This window comes from Rhopalosiphum maidis, chromosome 2, assembly GCF_003676215.2.
Source record: "Rhopalosiphum maidis isolate BTI-1 chromosome 2, ASM367621v3, whole genome shotgun sequence".
Taxonomy (NCBI): domain Eukaryota; kingdom Metazoa; phylum Arthropoda; class Insecta; order Hemiptera; family Aphididae; genus Rhopalosiphum; species Rhopalosiphum maidis.
Genome location: NC_040878.1, coordinates 19875427 through 19897189, shown reverse-complemented (window position 1 = coordinate 19897189; position 21763 = coordinate 19875427). Strand labels below are relative to the sequence as shown.

The 21763-nt window shown below is 24.1% G+C and overlaps 1 protein-coding gene across 3 annotated transcripts in view; it reads right to left on the bottom strand.

The window, feature by feature from the left end:
- Positions 1-21763, bottom strand: part of LOC113554602 — a 113040-nt gene that overhangs the window by 68497 nt on the left and 22780 nt on the right. The window lies entirely within an intron of this gene.

Here is a 21763-nt window from a genome sequence, read left to right as displayed (position 1 = left end):
AAAGATAAAAAATAAAAATGCCAATTTTCAATAGTCCTTTTAAGTTATTGTTGAAATGTTTGGTACCTATAAAAATTGCAAACGTAGTAAATTGTTTTATTTTTATTATAAGCCATTGATTATATTCCAAGTTTTATTTTTTATGCCAAAATCCCATTGCAGATTTTCAGTTTTAAATATTACACATTAAATCTATAGTTAACTATCCAGTAAAAAGTATAAAACGAACAATGTAGACATAATAATAATATATAAAATAAAGTAAGGTTTATGTGTTATATATATTTGACACTGATCATAAAACATTTAAGTACATTTTTATTCATTTTTCTTTTCTAAAATTTATAAACAATTTATTTTACGTAAATAAATAATTAAATAATATTTTTATAAAATGGTCTAAATTTATTAGGGAATCTGGGAATATACCTATATGGTAAGAAATAAATTAATAAAAGTTATTGAATAATTTTAATTTTAAACTATTAAGTATATCAAGAATATAATAAAGAACACAATAGTTGTACATATATCAAAATAATTAGAAGCTTATATTCTTTATTAAATTATTTTGGGGAGTAATTGAAAATTCTTAATAAAATTAGCAAACTTGTGAATAATATATTATATTATATTTAAATAAAAATCAACGTGATATTTATTCTTTAAGAGTACTAAACACAAACTATATTATAACAAAGACTGTACGTGTTTGTAAAAAGCTGTCGATGACAACATAACTGAAATCGAAATGAGCATTTTTTTAAATAATAGGGTATAAATTATTTTTTGTGAATTTAGTAAACATATTTCTTTTCAATATTTTAATAAATTCCATTTCGGACGATGAAGTTTTATATTTTATATTCTTTGAATACTTTTTTAATACTATATTTCACTATTACGTAATTTTATACTAAACAACAGCACGTGTTCAAATAAAAATCATTACTTAGTATATTGCATAATATTGTTCAAATAGTTTTTAAACTTCTCCGCACAATCATTACCAATAAGCTCACCAAGAACTTTATTTAAATAGATCTAAAGTTTGTAAAATACCTAATACTTATTTTTTTTTTATAATATTATTATAATAATAATTTATAATAAATTATGTGATATAATATGCAATGTACATTATAATAGTATCGTTATTTGGTAAGATTTTTTTTTATCAAAATATGAATATAAATACAAAGTTTCATTTATTAAAAATAAAAATAATAAAAATAAATTGTTATTTATGATCTCAATTCAATCTGAACATAAATAGACCGTGAGCACAGAAATGTACCCATAATTTAATTGTAAATTCGAATTACAAGTACAGTGTTAAAGAAATGATTTAAATAATAAATAAATATGGAATATCCAATGAAGTTATAATGAAAAAAAGTACTATCCTGAGGAAAGCTAAGGATATTTGAGATGGCAATATATATTTTAGGAGCTAAAAAATAATATTAAGTGTTTAATATTAAATACAAACAAACCTCTCTTTATGAATATACATTCGTATTTTATTGTCATACTGTTATATTTTCCCATATCTATACGACTATACCAACATTTTATTTTTATCAAGGAAATTTCTTTAACAACCCTATACAGCAACAACTTAGTATAGATACAGATCAGAGAAAATTTTTGTAAAATAATTTTTAGGACACAATTTTATGAGAAAAATAATAAATAATTCAAGTGGGCAGCATTTATTATTTATTTTCTTCTATTACCACAAGTAAGTTGTTTATTACAAAATAAATTATATTTTATTTTACCAAGTACGAAGTATCTAAGAGTATACTATACAATATATATTTGAGTAAATGTACATTTACATTGTTAGTGTTAAAATAATATTAAATTATAATTATAAAAATTTAAAGAAGATAATAACTGAATTAAATTTTAAATACTAAAAAAAAATCTATTATGATCGGTTACAGTTACCAAAAATATTAATCCCTAACAATCTTACAGACCCTAAACGACAAAAAACAGTGACGGAAATATTGGCTAAAGTTCAAATGACTAGGTTATAACCCAAATAAATATTTAAATGAGGGGGTTTGTTTTATTGACCTCAAAATGATTCCCACTTTCAGTCTGGCACCGGGACATGATCCATTTAGTATATTACAATATTATAATGTCATGTACAATAATCTCATCTTCCGAATAATTTACATTCATATAATAATCTTATTAAAATGCTTATGGAAATGAAATATATACTATTATCGAGTTGTTCAAATAAACGCCGACTGGATTATTTACTCATGTACAAAAGCAACAAGTGAGGTGCAACATTTTATTTTCCGCAGAGCATTTATAACGGTTTTGTACGTAATAATAACTGATTACAATCCATATTATTTAACGAATTTAATGAATAGCAATAGCTACTTCATTAGATTTTTCGTTATAATACGGTGTTATTGTGGACTACGAAAAGAAAAAAAACCAATGATTTTTTTCATGTGATATATTTATAAGTTTTAAGCCATTGTGTATAATATATTGTTACAGATCTAAAAAGAAACAAAGTTAATTGTTGAATAAAAAGTTTTGAAAAATTGAATTGGTAAAAACATAAGTACTTTTTTTATTTCAAAGCAAAATATATCATAGCAACTAACATTGTGACTCGAGACTTCATAGAAACATTCAAAAACTTTGTCTATTTATCGCGTAACAACATACTCAACATACAATACTCATATAATGATTTAGTTATACTAAATTAATATAAACTCAGAAACAATAAAATGAATTAATTTTAGAATAATTTTTAAAATAATATGTATGTTTTATATATTATATTCATGTGTATAGTATTTTCTAGTGTCAATGAATAACAAATCATACAAACAAATAATGTATTTCAGTAAAAAATGTTTATTTTTTTTTTTACCGACAACTTGGCCAAATTCCAGTTGTACACCTTAAAACACCTCTGTTTATTTATATATTAAAACGCATTTTTTGTATTAAGGTAATTAGTTTTCTACCTATAAACACTTATCTCTATTTGTATTATTATAATTTTATTTTTTTATTACAACTAAATATATCTAAATGTCGTTTAATGTTTCTGTGAATAGAAAATGTCAAAAGCATAAACTGTTCCGGAACAACCAGCTAGCAATTGTGAAGGATGGTCCCAGGGTATAATGGTATCCAAACTTATTAGTGCGGAAACCGGAAAACTCGATTGTGGCAAAACATTTTCTTCCTTATGTATTTACTATTGTAACTAATGAACAAATTTTAAACAAAAATAGCGAATTCGCACTGTATTACTTGCGGACTTATTGATAACTGGTAAGTCTTAAAATCAATTTTGACCATTCGACGACATAAAAAAGTAAAGTAAGGTAAACATTGTACATTGTGATTTATACACGTTTTATTAGATTAGAAAGCAGATAATACAATTTTTTTCTCGTATCACGTATGATTTTAAAAATATTATAGAAACAAATATGCAAAAAAACTTTCAACAACTTTATTAAATTATGAGTTTCAAACGGCGACTATAATAGGCAATTAATATACAGACATTTCCTAGGAGAAACTATAACCAATTTTCGCAAATCAATAAAATAAATATTTTTTAATTTCAATAAAATATTATGCTATATAATATTAATAAGTAGTAGTTAAAAGCATTTACTTTGAAATTCGATTAAAATATTATCAAAATATATTATACTAAAATATTCGATATAAAATAGTTTAATTTTATATTTTCATAAAAAATTGACTAAAATAATCGAGTTTTTAGAATATATTAAGAACAATTTCTATGGTCCATATATAATGTATACTATTTTTGTGGTTCCCCTTGAAAATATTACTTGTATTAAATTAATATATTAATATCATAAAAAAATATTTGAACATTATAGTATGCTAGTTTAAATACAATATTTTAATCACAGTTTAAAAAAATTAACTAACCATGTGTAAATTGTTTGATTAAAATAAAAATTTTAAAACGCTGAAAACAATTTCAAAGTTTATTTTTAAACAAAAATTATTACGTATTTACAGCTTTGTAATTATAAAGTTGTAAAAGTTGACAATCACAATGTATTATTCGGAATGCAAAGAATACTTAATTTTGAGAGCATAAGAAAAATAATTACATTATTTATGTCTTCTTAAACATAACTTTTAAAGTTTTAAGAATACTGAATTCTTTATTTCAAGAACAGATATCTAATGTATCTTTTACCAGATTATAAAGATTAATTACGTTAAATTTAAACGACATACTTCACTATACAGACAAATATACAATGAGGTGTAATCTACCAATTCAAAAAAAAAATTAAATAAGTATTGAATGCATGTTAGGATGTACAAAAACTAGTGAAATGTTTATTGTCATACATTATACATTTTCGCAAATGACAAATTGATTTCCCTTTGAAGCATTAAAAAACGGCTTGACAGATTTTTAAGACAACGGACACGCAAACGACCAAAACTATTATAAGTTATTTTTTTTATGGTAGATACCTTACTAAAACGACGACCAATTATTCCATGATATCACAGCACTTGTCGAACTAATAATAACTAATAATCACTTAATATTTTTGACACAATCATTTAACACTTAAAAATCGATAAAAACGAAATGAAAATTAAATAAAAATATTTTATATTATTATCATAGACTTGTAAACGATAATACGGTAATAGACATTCGTACGATCGGAGCTACAACACTCGACTGGTTACGGTAGGACGGTGCAGAACACCGGCAGCGCACCGCCTATACGCAACGCACACACACGCACACGGGCGAGAAGTGAGAGAGACAAAGACAGAAGAGAATGGATTAAAACTCTTCGACGAAACAGTGTAGACAATATTGGACGACTATTTTTTCCACTTCCTCTTCCATACATACAGGTTTATTTTGCAATCAAATGTAATCAGAGAAAAAAAACACCATTCAATTCCAATGGTGAGTTACGATAATTATAGGGTTTTTATTTTTAGTTATATCGAAATGTTTTATTTTATTTTAAATTGATATAACAATATAATATTACTTAAATTTTGATACAAAAACCTTGATGAGCAAATAAATTAAATGAATATGAATATTATATGATAATTTTTTCGTAATATATTCTATAAGCGAGTATTTTACAAATTGCACTTTGATATAGTAATCTCTCAGTGACTCAGTGGTGTCTAAACCTATGATAATAATATTTTTATGTAAAGAAATTTCTATAACAATTTCCTTAAATACTAAACGAAGATTTAGGTTTATGATTAAAATGTCTTCAAAAATGATACGAAATATACTTTTAGAATTTAAAGTAAAACAAGTTAGAATATAACATGATTGGGCGAGAAACTAATTCAATATAATTAACAATTCTCATTATTTTGTCAAATTTAACGATAGTCAAAGAATAAATTATAATACAACATAACGTAAAAATAATGTAGCATTTGTATGACACAAGTATTATTATAAATGCATAAAACAGTATTACTTACTGTTTAAATATTTCAACATTTGTAATTGTTTGAAACACTAAATTTGAAAATCCACAAAAAAGAGAATACAAAATTGTCAATAATTATATTTAAATGTACGTCATAGTTATTATTTTATTTTACAATATTGTATTACTATTTTATTTCAATTAAACATTAAATAAAATATAACCTAAAGTTATATAAATACTTTAATGAATTTTCTAATAACATTAAAATAATTACTAATTAATATTAGTATAGTTTCTAGTTAAGTATTTTTATTTGATGTATAACACAGATGCATCACCAAGGTAAGGGTTACAGAGTACCTAACACATGACCTTAATTCTATCCTATCATTATTTATAAAATAATAATGTATAATATATTAATTTTGCAACCCTTCAAAATTGATCGAGGCCCATTGGAGTTGTATGCAAGGTACCTACCTACTTCTAGTATTATAAATATTTACAACCCAGTATCTACTGCAGATTATAAAAATTAAATTGTTATTAAAACATAACACTTATTATGATCTGTTTCACTTGTAGGTACACAATATTTGTTTTTAATTACAGAATAATGCATATTTAGTCAATGTAATGACTGGATAATTTTATAAACATTAATAATAATTTTTACAATAAGTTTTATAATTACCTACTAAATAAAATTATTGCCTAAAACACTATAAATAACTGAAAATTTAATTTTTGTATTAAAATTGTTTCGTGTATAATTAGGGGGCTCTGCCCCGGATAGTTTCGCTCTTATATAATAATTTAGAAATCCACTTTAATGTTTATCACCGCAACGGAAGACGAAGGAAACGAAAATAATATACAAGTATATGCAGAGAGCATACGTATATAATACAGTAATACATAGTATGTTTTTACATTGTCTCAGGTTATAACGGTGCAGCGTCTATACATAAAAGCAACCATTTGACGTCAAGCGCATAAATACTCCGCCCTTTGTCTTTTTTATCCTGCTAAATTCACACAAACACAACCATTAAACTGTTGTCACTTATCGACCACAACAATAAAATCACTATAGATCTAGGTAAACGTAGCAAAAGTAGGATACATATTATGACTATATACTACATACACGCATGAATAGTACTAAGATACAATAATGCACAATAATACATTAAATATAACTGATTATATATATTTATAATTTATATGATTTATAAAGTGCTATACAAATCATTGGACAGGTTATTTTACCACGACTTTATTAGGTTTTAAAAGATCTATAGTACACTTGTATCATACGAAGAAAATAAATTCTGAATAATAATTATAAAGGACAGAGGAGAACTGAGTCAATATTTCAGGCAGGGAATTTTTTTTTGCCAGGCTAAAAATTAACAGGAACAAATAATTTGGTCAGAAGTATATTAAAAATATACTAATGATAAAACCCTTTACCTATTATTTAAAAATATTTTGAACATTTGATATAGATATAAATGAGTGTTGCCAGTTTCCGCCAAAAATAAACTTTTCTATTTTTCGCCAAATTAGATAAAACGTCATTCCTTATTCCGTTAGTTAAATTATAGAATTTTAAAGGAATACTTACGTAAAGATTTAATAATATTATATTTTTTAATAACTATATAATACGTGTATATAGATATACACTATAATATTAATAATTGCACACCTATATAACAATTTAAATCATAACGCAAAATTTTGTTCAAGTTATTATATAAATAAAATAATATTATTTAAATTATTAAAAAAAAATTATCAAAATACATAAAAAAAACCAACAAAATTAGCCTTTTGAAAAAAATATTTTATTTCCACGAAATGAATTCTTTTTATCAAAGTAATCACTAATTTAAATCTAATTAGGTATTCAAAAGTAATACATTACCAACATTTAGTTGTATATAAAAAAAATTTTTAAAAATTAATATAAGGTACATATTATTGTATTTACAATTTACATCGTACAAAATTTATAAAATATTTTGTTTGAATGAAATATAAAATAGTTTATCGATAATACACTTGATCCACTAATACTATTATATTATCAATATAATGTACGAGCAGATATGCTATATACTTTTTCTGCATTATATATATATATTATATTTTATGTCATTTCATAATATATTCTAAAATAATAAAAATATTCATAAAATATTATCGGGCCATTTAATCTATTATTGTAACGGATCAGTCCACCCCTGATAAAGGAGGAAAAATAACTGCCATTCAAGAAACTTGTGAATTTGTAAATGACTAAGTGCATCTTAACTTGATTTCTGAGTGTTTAGAGAAATATGAAAATGTTATATGATACATTTAATACATACTGTATTTATAACAGCTTTATATGAAATAATTTTTATTTGTAATTCGTTTTTTAATTTACTTCGTATTTTACAATTTACAGGGATTAAAGGAAGGGGGCGCACCCATCACCAACTTACGCAAAACTTTCATTGGTTTATTGTTTACTGAGTACGAACATTAAGTGTTATTATACCCCATATTATAATATATTCTATTTTTATGTACCTGATGCCCAAATAGTAATATAAATAGTATTATAGTATAAAAAGTTTAGTAAGGCAAATACATAAACATAAAAATTGAGAACCTATTTTATATAAATGATTACACAAAGGACATTCCTTAAACGAAATATTTCTTAAAAATTGTATTATGAAAAAAAAATATTAAAATGGGGTTAGAAATATACTTAATTTATTTAATGTATTGCATCATAGCCTATAAAAAATTATTTCTATAAAAAACACAAAACAATGTAAATACAAATCGATATACCTGTGTCCTATATACCATATTATCTTTATTTTTGTTTTTACTGATCTATAATCTATATATATATATATATATATATAGAGAGAGAGAGAGAAGTATAATATAGTTTATAATTTAAAGAATTATACATCGTACAATATAATATTACATTATCGTAGACGACGTTCATTATAAAAAAAATCCAATAGTTATAACTTATAATAAAAAAAACCGTTATTAAATCAGTAAAGTTGTAAAAAAAATATTTCGCGTTTTTACAAAAGTAATTTGCGATACATCATAAGTTTTTTTTAACTTTAAAGATAAGCTTTGCTAGTGTTATACATTTTATTCACGTTTACAGATATTGCAGTAATATATATTTAAACGATGTTTAAAAAAACAGATGTAGTGTTATACACACATTAACATCCTTCCTCCGTAAGTACCCTTTTTTCATAACCCACATAATGAAATTACCTGCGGTGTAGTTGAATTCTTTATATGTAATCTCATATCCGCGCGTTTGTTTTATTTAAAATTAGCTAATTTTTATCGTACTTCATAATACGCACCCAACTAAATACATACACACTAAATACTTTCAAAAATGCATCTCGTTCACGCAGTAAATAGATAATTGTTCTTCTCTTTTCATGCCACATATGTAAGCTTTTATTTATTTATTAAAAATGATAATATCATTAAACACAATCCAAATTACAAATTGTACTTAATATTAATATTAATTCATTGGTGAAAAACATTTACTTTTAGAAAATTAGTGACCGACATTTTGTTATCTTAATATTAAAACGAAATACGGCGTAATATGGAAATACATACACACATTTTTTTTTAACAAAAACTGATCCACCAAATTAGATATATCAATACAAATGTATTTATTTTAGAGCATATAATATGTCCCTAATATTATATTGACATCATTCTAATAAGTAATCGAAATATCAAATTAAACAAGGATATGAGAAAAGTTATAAAAGTTATGTTTATATTTATTTATTAAAGTTATATTTAAGTTATATATACGTTTAATTGGTGTATACAGTGCACATATAAAATCGGTATGAAGTATTTTCAGGTATTGTATTTGTTATATACAATCTGTGCCATTAAGAAATTACACACGGTGAAATGATTTGATTGTAATCTCATCGCAGAATAACGAGTAGGTCGACAGAACAGCAGCTGAAAAGTTTTGCACAAGTCATTTAATTGAAAGCCACACTTCTGCAGCATTAATGGAATGTCAGGAGAAACTTTTCAAACGACTGTCAACCTATGGTGACAACTTATGGATGTTTTAATCGCGCCAGACCAAAGTTAGGCGAGTTTTGCAGCCAATAGGTGTTTATAAACGAGAGTAAGAGACAGTTGATTATCGATAATAATTTCTCTGTCCCTTGAATGGTATTATAATTTATAATATAATCTCCACATTATTCGAAAATTATATAGGTACATTACAAAAAATTTCTAAATAATATATTATAATAATGCAATGTAAACAAAAAATGTATATCGACATTTTTCTTTATTATAAGCGTAATATGTCCTTCTTTAATGTGTATTGATAAAAATAAGAATATTCGTCGAAAAAGGCAGTCCTCTCCATAATACTTTGAAACCAATACAATTTCTTATTCTATTTAAATGTTTATTGTTTTTAATCATTGTTATGGTTAAATTATAAAAAAAATAATTTAGTTTAACAGTTAATAAATACAATTATTCATTAATAATTGGATGGGTAGGTAGTTAGTAGTTACTACCTTATTTTAGTATTAACAATCATTATTTGATTTAATTTTATGGTATTTATGCATTTTATGCCTTCATCAATTGAATAATAATTCTATGAGTTAAATTAACTGAATTATGATTTAAATGAATGTTACCAAAAGAAAATGTCTCAATGATAATTATTTCTATAAAAACACATTGAACATGTGACATTATGACCATAGTATAATAAATAACTATTATTCAAATAATAACAATTAATAAATGAAACGTTTACATTAATTAAAAAACATTCGTACGATTTATAAAATATAAATGAAAATCAATGATTTCTTTAACTAAATAAATATTGTCTATAATACATTTCTGTAATGGGTAAAATTAAAAATGTTAATATACGTTTAAAAATATTATCTTAGTTTTGAATATCAAAAAATACCAATTAATATCATAATACATGAATACAGGTTAAATTAATATAGTTTCATAATAAATTCAAAATGGTTATAGATCGATGAATTATACCGCAACTTAGAGGTGTATTAGAGAAGCAATAATCATTCTAAAAAATCTATATTGATAAACGAATATATATTTTAAGTTAAAAAATTTTAAATAAATCTAAATTAGTCTCAACATGTTCATATTTCTCTATCAGTTATTTAATAATTATTTATAATAATATTATTTAATAATACAATTAATTAATGAAATTATGAAAGTATCGTTTTTTCTAGTTTTGATCGTAAGTAGTTTCATTGGATAATCTCTACTGTTGCTCTAAATTTGTAATAAAACGCTTCCTATGGCCTATTCACATATTCAGACAAAGATTAAAAATAAAACATTATAATATATTAATACATATTATATATACATACATATTTAATATTAAGTATAATCAATATGTATAATTGAATTATCATTAGTCAATGCTCTAAGGGATAAACAGTAAATGTATTGTTTAATTTATATTTTATTACTTTTATACTTTGCTATATTTGTAAATATAATTATATCCGTAAACGGCAAACGTTCATGTTATCTATAAAACTAACGATAAATGCAGTATGAATCATCTATTGACTATTCTTAAAATATAAAGATAGTTGTCACATAGCTACATAATAATAATTTGAATTTGACGGGGACCTACACGCTGTATAGTTGTCATAATTTGAATTTGAATAACGCATTAAGTTAAAGTCATTACCCGTCACCACGGTACACTGACCAACCGGTCGAAAATAATAAGTTAATTCTTAATAAATGCATTAAATAAAATAAATAACGGTCGTGCGTTTTTACATTATCAAGAAAATGGGAATAGTGCGGCGATAACTTAATGAAAAATGAAAACCCCATTGGTATTGTAATTTATAGGTACTGTCCATAAAAAAATTTTAAATTTTACATATGAGTGACGGTGAGGTCAACAAGTTAAATATAGTTATAATAACATTATTTACATACAAGGTGATTTTTTACGCAAACCATATACGATATATTTACTCGACCGGTGTGTTTTGGTTACTTATTACCTATAGGTTAGATTAGGGTGACCAGACATCCCGTTTAAAACGGGATTGTCCACATTTTGATCATCATGTCCCGTTGTCCCAACAAACTTCGAACGGGACGCTTTTTATCCCGTTTTTATAAGATGGTCCCGTTTTAATCCCGTTTAAACATATTATTACATTATATTTTTTAAATAAATCGATCGATGGAACAAATCTAAAATAGTGTTATAACCAAATTTATAAATAACAAATAACAGTATTCAAAAATCAAGGGCCCATGCTACAAAACAATTAAATTAACAATAGTGTTTAATAATTAAAAGAAAATTTTCCTAATTGTTTAAAAAAAATTGTATAAGTTTTGAAATGCAACATTGTGTTGATTAATGATAATAAAAAAATAAATATTCCTAAAAATTTTAACACTTTAACATATTCTTTTAAAAAAATATTTAAATATTCAGCTACAAAATAGATTAAATAAAACATAAAGTTTCGCATTATTAATACAATTAGTGTGTAATTAAGAATAACCTCAGATACCTGTAAAATAGTATCAAAATCAAAAAAAAATTTAAAAATGTAAAATATATAAACTAGTACAAAAAGAAATAAAACAAGGAAACATACAAAAATGAAAGAAGATACATACAAGCTATATTGCAGGTATCGTGTTTATTGTTTAATATTTGTTTTTCTCTAATCATAAAGTATGATAAATATATAAAAATTAAAACTATTTTTACAAATAAAACAATTAATAATGGAATTATAATATACGACCATGATAAACATTATTTCCTGGTTACTATACCTACGCTATTACGGTATTTATGTAAACCTACACAATATATTTTATATACAGAATACAAATAGACAATAACTAATTTATGAATTTAAAATTAAATATAATCAATAATTTGTGTTCTATTGTCAAATCAAATTCAATACTTATGTTCGAACATCGAACATTTAATTTACACTAAATAAAAAAAACGAAATAGTTAAAATAAACAGAATGATTTACTAAGCATATTCATTGCTTATTCCATTATTTCATGTAATAATGAATTTATTCATATTTAAACGTAAAGACTATATTTTCAAGTTCTTAAGATTTTTTTACACTACTTATTTACACTGTTAATAATTTGACACAAGTACCTAATACAAAATTTGAACGAGTAGTTTTTCATTTATTATTGAAATGTTATCGAGGATAAATGCCGTTAAAAATGGTTTTACAAAAGTATAAAATATATGTAGTTTTGAGTCTAGGAGCTATTATCATACTTGAACTATTTTTTACAAACTATAAATATTTATAGATTAATATAAATTACTAAAATGTTTAAATTGCCATAGCCTTCATAACGTTCAAACTCATTATTTGGGACTTATTATCCTTTGAATACACTAAGTTAAATAACTCAAACGCTAGTTCGAATTTTGATTTAAATACGTCAACATTTTCAAAAATATTTTTGGTTAAAACAGAAGTTAATATCTCCACCTGTCCCTCCTTAAGTAGTACAAAAATCTAAAGAATTTTAAAATATGATTTTTAGTATACTTAAAACTCCAGCTGAATATCACCGATTGCCTAATAGAGTTAGTACTTATACATGAATATTAATAGTAAAAATAAATAAAATAAACCATATTTTAAAGTATTTATAAAATTAATACCTCAAAAATGCATAGGTTAAAAATATAGTACATATATTTTATATATATATATCAAATTTTCTTAAAATCTATAAATGATATAGTTTATTACTCATGACCATGAAAGGTATGACGAATGAACTAACACAGTTGACAAAATATGAGGTATACATACAACAATAAAGATAAAAAGTACTTATTACCAAACAATTCATACAAATACAAATAATTTATAAAATTAAAAAACAATATCACCCATCTAAACTCAAAAAACCTAATCTAAATAAACGTGAAAAAAGTTGACTTTGAACAAGATAGACATTTGTTTTTTCTAATTATATAAACGAAAAAGATATTTCTTTTTCTAAAAATCTGCTTTCAAAAATAAACGGAAACGAAAATTGTGTGTGTGGGAGTGTTTTTTTCCCGCCCAAATAAGTAGCTATAGCCTGTATTAAAAATGAGCTCGACACGCGACAAAACAAGCACAATAAACATCTGGTATTCGTACAGATTGGGATGAATGGGGGGTTCAGGGAGACCGGCAGATGCGATAAATAACAAATAACCCAAGGGCTTCAGAGAGTATATATACTAGTACGGAGTGTTCCTCGAACACAATATCACAGTATACAACACTATTGTATTACCTAGAAGGGAAATAAAGCAGAAGGGGATATTAACATTTTACAATAACTCGTGTCGTAAATCATTCATTAAATTATCATAATAAAATGAAGACATTATTCAAATTGAATTGATAATTTCAGATGGATATTTAATGTTTATCTTGAAATATTCTTTGAAGATGACGATATTTATAAAAAAACAATAATATTTTCAGTAATAATTTTTAGTTTATCAATTTTTATTTCCACTTTTTATCTATATAAATTAATCGTATTTAAATAACTGTTATTACTTTATTAGTATATAAATCATTAACTACATAAAAAATTTCTAAGAATTAAAGTAAAATGTAATGGTTGTTAATTGCAATTTACACTATTTTTATTAAATATTAAAAATAAAACTTTATGAAAAATATTATGTGATAATTTTTAATAATGCAATAATTGCAATACTATTTCGATTGGTTGGATATAAGCAATGTTTGCTCTAAATAGTTAAAGCATATTTTGTAAAACGTAATATTATAAAAAATAAAAATAAATCATAGTTATTATGTTAGTTGCTTTGTTGGTAAATCAAAATATGTTCTCGCTTTTGTATACAAAATTAAGAATATATATATATATATATAAATAAACTTGAAAGTTTGGCGACGGATATATATGTTTTTTAGTATTTAGTTCCTCGAAAAAATGGTAGACAACTATTAGCTAAAAACTTTTTTCACTCCTGTATAATATATAAATCATTATATCTTTATGCGCATATTATAGGTATATACAAATGAGAAATTGAGAATTGAAATAAATATTAATTTACTCGTATTCTTCGTATATTATTAAATAACAAATATCCTTATATATAAAAAAAGAACAGTCCTTTTTTATGTTCCAATTTTATTACGACACTATTTAACTTTTTTGCAATTTTTTATTTTTTTTAGAATTGTTCTAAATACTTTACTGAATGTCACCACGTCACCTGACTTTTCATTTTTTATTGTTTATTGGGGGGAGGGGGTCGTATTTAAAGATTATGGATTTTTAGCGTGTCATTTAATTAATTAAACGATTCACAAAGTTGTTCTAAATACTTATACGAGTAAATCACTCTGATTACTTCTAATTTCATTTTATTTGTCATTTCAGTTATAAAAAAAGTTAAATTATAAAAATTATTATGTACCTATAACATGGTTAAACTTTAAATAGTTTAATTATAATCAAAAACCAATTTATACGCGAATCGATTATTTAACACACGAGCAAAGCCGGGTTATTCAGCTAGTAAAATATAATATACACAACAAATTCGTGTCAGCAATGCAATTATTATTTTTTGGGTTTCACAAATATTCAGCGATCTGTAACGTATGTCCTAAATTTTAAAAAACAAATTATGCACGAAAGAACTTTCTGTGCCGTTATGTAAATATATCTTTACAAATCTTATAAAAATTACCATTTTAGTTTTCGTACATTCTAAGACATTAAACGACAACCTTTATAGTGATCGAATAAACGGACGAATGTCACTTAGTAAGACACTCAGTACTACTAACATAATATAAAGAAACGTGTACGAGCATCAATAAATATAGTTTTATACGAATTTACTATTAATAGATAGGTAAAATTCAAATATATAAGTACCTATTCATTAAAAATATCTCTTCGACCTATCAATACTCAATGAACAAAATATTACTATATAATAATCAATGTACAAAAGAGTGTCTTAATCAAGCATATACACTAAAGACTTATGTTGGAAAATAAAATCGATCAAAAACTATGAAATGTATGGATTGGTATTTTTATTAAAAAAGTATAATATTATTACAATAATACAATAAAAAATATGATAATATATTCGACAAACATACTAGTTTTATAAAATAATCAAAAATAACACCTATGTTTTTCTTAAAAAGTTTAATGACTAAACGATTTAAAGTTTTTTTTATAATTTAAACTTTAAAATAAATTTAAGCAAAATAATAAACAGACACAAATACATATGAGAAAAATAAAGTTAAATTGTTTCGGAATCTGTATACAATTTAAAAAACTCAAATTTAAAACAATAATTTTCTTACGTTTTATCTAAAACACTTTGTTAAATTAATGCATTAACTAATTATGCTTAAATAATGCAATTCAAGAGACAAGTCACATAATTAAATCAATTGTACATATATATTATATCAATAAGACACAAAAAATGTAAATAATATTTTAGAATATATAATTGATTTTCCCTTAAGTGGTAAAGATCAAAAATATATTAAAAATACAAAATGTCTTGCCACTTTGGAAGTTTAGACGAATTGAATAAACAATAAATACAAACGTGATTATCAATTAGGGCAATATTAAACCAATAGGTAATATAACTATAAGTCATATGAGTATTGATACAAAACTCAAAAAGTAAAAAGTATAATATATGCGGTACTTTTGTTTAATAGCACAACATAAAAATGTATAAGTATATATAAATACATCATATTTACATATAAAATACTTTAAGTAATACCACTGTTATTAAAATGTCAAAGCATTAATTTGTAAGTATCGTAAATTTCAATTAACCATAAAATTATAATTTTAATTATCTATGATAATAATAAATATAAATAAAAATAAATATTTCCTATACAATTTAATAAAGAATTAAATAATGATATAATGATATTTTAATGCTTGTACGAGTATGTTCAATAAACGCATAATATTCTTCCTAGATCGTTTTCATACAAACTATAGTTATCGCTATATTTTTATAAAATTTAAAACATAAATATATACTTATTCTAGTTTATTATAAGTCAACAAGTCATTTTACGTGATAGTACAATATATATATATAAATACTAAAATACGATGTCTTGCATGATAAATTAAAACTGTATGATATCATTGATATCTGATAAAATTAACAATACTAAGAGATGATAATACAATAATTGATACACGAGTTAGATATGAAATCGTTTTAATTAAAAAACCATTTTTTTTATTTGTTTAAGGTTTATATTTAAAAAATACAGAACGGAGTTTTCTCGTCATAAACACAAAATTACAGTTAAGTCTATTCAACCGCAATTCCCCTCTTAGGCCGGAACACAAATTAAATTGGATAACGGTTTTCTTGGCCAAACACATAAAACAGATTTTTAAACTAGTCACAACATTCAATGCTATTTTTTTAAAAAAGAAAAATAATTAAACGTTATCAAAAATATTAATTTCAATATTTAAAGCATTATTAATGCGAAATAAAATAAATAAATTACGAATAATGAATATGTAAAAATTAAAAAGTATAAAACTGTAATTATATCATACCGAATACTTTCACGAACTTTAGGACATATTTATATGTAAGTATGTTTTTGTTTTGTTAACTCATAATATATAATTATGAACAAATATAATAAATTATAACATAATATTTATATAATATATAGTAGATACTAACTATACTTACCATATTTTTTATCTTAATAACAAAATTAGAATTCAGAAATACAGATTATTATAGAATATTAACAACAACCAAGTCACAAATTACGAAATTATATCTCAAATGTAATTTTATTCATATCTACAGCATAATATAGTCACCATTTAGTAATTTATTTCCATACCTTAAAATACCAAAATCAACAATTCTTGACATTTAATTTATCAAAAATGTGTCAGCATAAACAAACATTTATTATAAGAAAATAAATTGATCAAATCAATTTCTTTGTCGATAAATTATATTGTTAGCAATTTTATTATTATAATTATTGTTTATGAATCATTATTTATCTATTTAAATATTTAAGACTTGTTGGTTGAGATAAATTATAAAATGAAATAATTATTTAAAATTAAGTTGCTGGAAGCTAAGAACCCTTAAATTATATAAACGCTGTACAGCAATATATAATAAGGTTACACATAATTAGATTAGTTATACTTTATAATTTTGATGTGAATTATATAATTTATTGTACATATTGTAAATGAAATCATAAATCAATAATTTAAAAACTAAAATATTTTTTTGAAATAAAAAAAGTTCTAGTTTCAAAATAAATGGAGATAATTTATATTTCAAATTATTATTGTTCTGTTGCCCTACATATTATTTTCTCTGTAAACAGGAAATATACAAAAGTTGTTTAAAAGATAACAACAATGTAAGCTAATCAGTGAAAATATGTTAAAGGTATTTCATTGTTTTTTTATTTTTGTTCCTTGTAAACGATGACGAGCTATAATAATAATACTAACTCCTATGTGCATTGTGCGCATTAAAATTAGTTTCTAAGGCGATCATATGGTTCCCACTGTTCCCAGGTAGATATAAATCTGCTAACGACATATTATATAGTAAAGTATAGTAGTGTGAGCCCACCACTACTGTGATCGATTCAAGTTATATTCCATATAAATTAATTATAAAAAATCATAATTATACAATAATACATTTTATTATTATCAAATTATTTAAGTAGAGAATACGGAATGCAATAACCGTATTTTCAATCTGACGGACTCGTGGCATACATAAATAATACGACGGCACGTGGACAAATACGTGTGTAATATATACAACAATAATATTTTGATTACTAACTTTTCCTATTTATTTATCGATGGAGTTTTATCGATTTTTCGTCTGTTTGCCCGAGGCATAGCAGAAAAAGAGGGACATTTTTTATTTTTTTTTTTTAGCTCAATGATTTTTACGAGGTTACAAAGTTATTCTGTTGTACTCTACTCTATTCGGCTAAAAGTGGGTGGTGGACGGACATTTTGATTAATGCGCTTCAAACTGAATGTGCGCGCGTTCAGTGGTTACCAAAAACGGGAAAAAAAGAATATAATGATATAAATAACTGTTATGTCGGCCGCCGCTACTTTCACCGTGATGATGGTGATGACGGCGTGCACACGTGACGACCGTTATAGTCAGTCGGTGATGTTAATTGCTCAAATCTCACCAGTGCATCGACCACTCGCCGTGACGCTGTCATTCATATACATATATAATACATATACATGTATATAATGTCCAAATAATAGTGGATCACATCACGACAAGCTACAATTCAACCCACTCTAACGCTAACCACCCAATTATTTTTATCGAAAAAGTCATGCTGTCTTGTATCATCATTGCATTATTATTCACAAATTATTAATAATGCCATTCGTTTAATCAATATTTTATCACTGGCAAAACTAAGTAATAAGTATGGATACATTATACTTAATAATAGAAGCAGTTTTTTTACACGAAAAAATCAAAAGTTGAGGTTAAAACCATAATCGGTTAGATTAAGGAATTTCACTGCTGCATTTTATGTTATTATAAACAAACTATAGAACCTGTTATTTATAATGTCATATGTTAAAACTTCAAGAAGAATAGCAATTTAACATTAATAAATTGGTATTTTTGATTTAAAAATACTATTTTACGCTAACATTAAAATTATAAGCAAAAGTTTTGAACTAATTTTTCTATGACGTACGTATGATTGAAGTATTATCTATTGGAAAATCGATAAAATCGAGGAAATATCGTGAAATAATTAATATTTACCATTACTTTTATTTTAATAATAATATCAGTTAGCATTGAACAACATTACGTTATTATGAAAACCAAAAAAGTGTAAAATCTACTTTTATTATAAACTTGCAACATTTAATGTTTACTTTTATATTTAATAGTTTTATAAATTTCTTATTTATATTTATTTACGACATTTATTAAAACTTAAAAAATCTACATTAAATGTAAGAGGTTGTAACTTGTAACAGTTTTTTTATTTATTTGTTTGACAACATTTTTATTGGATTTTATTAATCAACAATGTTTTTTTAATGGTAGAAAATAAATTAACTTTAGAAAAACCATTTTTTTCTGTGATAAATATTCATTGTGCACCCTTTTTCAAAGCAACTACTCCGAGAGCAATGAAGATTTTAAAAGTTTTTCGGTCACCTTATATTTTCTCCCCCATCGTTAATGTCAATTTTTCATAATGACTTTTAACACGAACGTAAAATGTAAGATCTTAAATGCATTATTTTTTTAAAAAATTTAAAAAAAAGTTTTTTGTACTTTTGAATACAAATAAATTTAGTTTTCCAGTTATAAGATTTTTACGGACATTCAAGCTATTTATGCTCAATAGTGCTATGATAATCTTTGTTCCTTTATAAAAAAAAATTATTAGTGTACAAATTAAGCGCTCTATAATTGTATAAGAATAGAAACGTACAAGTATTATAGGTACCTACTATTAAATAATACAAGCACACGATACTCATTATCTGTTTAAACTATCTATAATGTAAACATTATATTTGTGATATTAAATTATAAACTATACCAAACAATATTCAACCACAACAATGTTTTTTTTACTTAATAATTTATAAAAGTTTTATATAATAATTCAAGTAGATTTTCAAGCATTTTTTAACAAGCTTTCTTTTTGGTCAAGTTTAGTTCATTCAGAACTTCCACACTGCGTCACTGCTACATTTATGGTATGATAGTTATATTCATATCACGTTTATTGTATGTATACGTATACTATAAATTAAATTACTCATAAAATAGAAAGAAAAACATAAACATTTTAACGATGATTCAATTTTGGGATTATTACAACCACAGGCGTCCGCTTACATTTGTCGAAAGGGAGAGAGAGACCTTTTTTATGATTGGTAAACATATTTTGCCAGACTATAAAATACGTAGGTTTAACCCAGCCTAAAAGTTGTATGGAGAACAGTGACCCCATTCATCCCTTCCAGTGATCGTTTTTTCACATTACACTTTTACACCTCATTCTACATTTATAATTATAAAACAAAAAAAAAAATGTATTCATAAAGTGTTACTAAAAATATAGCCATTAAAAGTTAGTACAAATGTACAATCATAATTAATTGTCGTTGAATAACTGTTTTACACACTATTAACAATGATTGTAGAAAAATAATGTTAAACATTTAAATATATCTACCAACTTCAGTCATATTATACATTAGTCATAAAATATAGGTACACAAACATATTATATACACCTGCCAATAAATTTAAGTGATTATTTAAATTTTAAATCATATATTATAACATGTACCTATCTATTGCAATTTGCGATGGATGGTTTGTATACATTAATTTTATATCAATGAAGATTTATAATTATAATACATATTAAAAAAAACTCTAATGATTCAATAAAATAATTCAAAAAAATAACTCATCAAAAATAATTAAAATTAAAAATAAGTATATGTAAAATTTACAAATACAATGCTTTAATTACATATTCACGAAACCAAACTTTTCAATTGGTGATTAATATTTTCATGAAATGTAAATTCAGTTATAAGACAACTGAAATAATATAAATATTCACGAGTTATTACTTATTATTCACATAATTAATCAGATACTGCTAACTGCTAAGTGTTTACCGGTAACACGTGGATTATTGAGCGTTGCAAAAGTATGGCACAATTTCTAAATTTCACCCATTATTATATATAATATTGAAAATTTGAAAAAACTACCGTATAACTTACATAATATAAAATATGGATGAGCGATGAGTATGGTCTATTCAGAATCCGCAGTCATAATGGAACCGAAAAACTATACCCTATTAAATGAGGCCATTGCAATAGAGTACCGCAAGCACATAATCCGGTGGCGTATTCAAAGATCGACCAGGGGATCAATATTTATTTTATATGACTCTTGATACGAAGGATTAGGTTTTGGTATGGTTAGATGTTTTTTCTTTAAGTATAATCTATTCATCTTTAT